This window comes from Phalaenopsis equestris, unplaced genomic scaffold, assembly GCF_001263595.1.
Source record: "Phalaenopsis equestris unplaced genomic scaffold, ASM126359v1 Scaffold233227, whole genome shotgun sequence".
NCBI classification, from domain to species: domain Eukaryota; kingdom Viridiplantae; phylum Streptophyta; class Magnoliopsida; order Asparagales; family Orchidaceae; genus Phalaenopsis; species Phalaenopsis equestris.
The window spans coordinates 57928-60870 of record NW_018251180.1 but is presented as its reverse complement, the minus strand read 5'-3'; the positions used below and the strand labels follow the sequence as shown (position 1 = coordinate 60870).

The following is a 2943-nucleotide window of genomic DNA, read 5'->3' as shown; positions in this document are numbered from 1 at the left end:
TGGGGGAGAGCGCCCATGAAAAACACCCCCCCCCCCCCCCCCCCAAGATGAGTCGCAGGTTCATGAAAAAAGACCGGCTTCGACCGACAAGATCCAACCAGACCAGCAAGCCTGGCCTATAGAAGCAGAAACCACAAGAGGGCATGCAGATGACTTCAGCGCTCGAGTGGGACCCACATAGGCTTTAATCGCATACAAGAGGGGAATTAAACGACATTTTGAGAGAAAGTTTGAATGGCTTTTGGAGAGTATTTATGAGGATTAACTGGCTAGGGTTTGTTTTAGATTTTGAATTGCTACAATTATTTTTCTCTTGGTGTTTCTAACGATCTCTAGAATTTGTGGAGATGATATACCTCTCGAACAGTAGATCAACATTGTATCTTTTTTTTTTTTTCATTGGTATTAATAAAATCAGCCATCATTTGAGTTCTCAAACATCTCTATTGCAATTTATCCGTTGTTTGTTTGTTTTTTTTTTTTTCATCCAGGTTGTATCACAAACACGTGTAGCTAATGCTCCAGCCATATACAACCCAAACTAAGAAATTGACTCCCAACATTTGTCAAAAGTGTAGGGTTATATGCATATGAAATACACAAATTTTAGATAAGATAAATTCAAAATTTATTCAAATTTTTATACCCAATTTTTCGCAACATTCAAAAATAATTATAAGTAATTTTATAAATTTTATATTTTATAATGATCATTTTGATATATATATATATATATATATATATATATATATATATGTTTTTTTTAATTTATGCATAATAATTGCTAAATTTTAGACTCAAGATTTTATGAAAGGAGACAAAATCACCCAACCACTAGGCCAAATACTTAGCACAAAATCTAATCATATAAGTAATTATTAAGTACTAGCTTCCATAAATTAATTTAGTTTTAAAATCAATTAATCTAAATTTTAATGTTAGTATAAATATAACATGGACTATTATCCTGTAGATGTGGATGAAATTCTGGAATCCCTACTTTGCTAGGCATGCAACAATGGATTAAAAATGAATGGCTAAAATTTCGTTTAATGAAAGTAGAATAGGAGAGGAAAAAGGTGAAGAAGGGAAATCATGGTTTTGAGGAGAAAAAAATCCAATTTTTTATATTTCTTCGGCGAATAGATATTATATTAAATTAGTAGATTTTGAAGCTCATATGAAGAGCTATTTTGAGATAAAAGCTTAATTTGAGATATTTGTTTTAAAATTTAGTAGAAAAGAAAATTTATAAATTGAGAGATGTATATCTTTTAAATTGTTTATAGAAGAATGAAGACCCATAGTGATGATCGAAATGAAGCTTGTCCTATCATCAAACGCCAGTTGGTTAAGATGCTCTATTTTTAATTCATGAAGAAAAATTTTACCTATATTTTATCTATTTATAAGTATTATAAATAACCGTTGGAGAAAAAATCTATTGTTCAAAGTGCATGTTAATGTCCTACCATCATGATAAAATGAATATGCAATTTTGTTCAGAATGGAAAACATGTGTTTAAAGCATTAAAAATATGTTAGCATTTTACTAAAAAGTTGAACTTTAAAAACAAGGGCAAAATTACATTTATAAACTAAAAATTCAATCACAAAATTAACTACATGTGAAAAAGGAAGGTTACATGTACTCAAATGTTAAAAATGAAAAGAAAAAATTATAATAACTTTTACATGTAAAACAAAAAAGCAAGCCCATATAAAGAGAAAAAGATCCTCAAATTAATATATTTATGATAATTTGTAAAGATAAGGCAACAGAAAGAGCCCACGGAGGCAAAAGGGTTCTAAAAATTGATATGTTAATGATAAATTGTATAGATATGAAAACAAAGATAAGCTTATATGAAGGTAAAAAATGTTTTTAAAGTTAATATGCTTATGGTACATATATAGATAAGGCAATAAATATGAGCACTTACGATGAAAATAAAGTCCACAATATGTGGCTTTCTATCTTATGATCTCTAATAAATCTAGCCCCACATGTATGATATAATCCATAGTTAAAAAGATTACTTTTTCATGATGATACCTCTCTCTCTCTCTCTCTCTCTCTCTCTCTCTCTCTCTCTCTATATTGTATAATAAATGGTCGGAGGCTATAATACGAGCCCCCAGCCACCCTCATGCACCTAACCACTCAATCCCGCACTGCAAGACAGATGCACTCAGGCAGGATCGAACCCGTGACCATAACACAACTCACTGTGATCTACAACCCAATGGTCAGAAGCAGATGCACCACAAACGAGTCAGAGCGAGAGAAACACACACACACACATACATTCTAGTATTTATATTATTTTAATTAATAATATTATGTTAAAATTTATTTTAATTATATATCTTATTTACTATTAGAACATATATTATTCAGGTAATTTTATTTTATAATAATTACAAGATACTGCACTAATTCACAATGTTTACTTTAATTCCGAACATATTGGAATTCTAATTTAGAATTGTTTATTTAACAAAACTTCTACTCTCACCAGATAATATGTTGAATTTTATTTTAGGTAAAGGAAAAGATAAAGTGAGCTTTACTAATAATTATGTTTTAATCAAGTAGTTATTTTGATAAAGAATTCTGATGTATAATTTTGATGAAAGATAAAGTATGATTAGGCATGTATATGATGAAAAAAATTTCTATTGCATAAGCAAAATTTGATATTTATTAAACACAATAGTTGAAAAAGTGACAAAAAAAAAATGAATGCTTCCGCAAAATTTATTTGTGTCGATAATAAGATTTCAATGAGTTAGAAATTTATATTGAATAATTTTTTATAGTCACTAAAGTGATTAACTTTATTAATTACTATGTTTTAATAATTATAACTCATAATGAGTGATGGTAAATACAATAAATTGGGTTATACCAACCTCTATTACGCCTTTTGATTAACTGGA

The 2943-nt window shown here is 29.0% G+C and overlaps 1 protein-coding gene across 9 annotated transcripts in view; it reads right to left on the bottom strand.

The window, feature by feature from the left end:
- Nucleotides 1-2943, bottom strand: part of LOC110038601 (uncharacterized protein At2g37660, chloroplastic) — a 27001-nt gene that overhangs the window by 22015 nt on the left and 2043 nt on the right. The window lies entirely within an intron of this gene.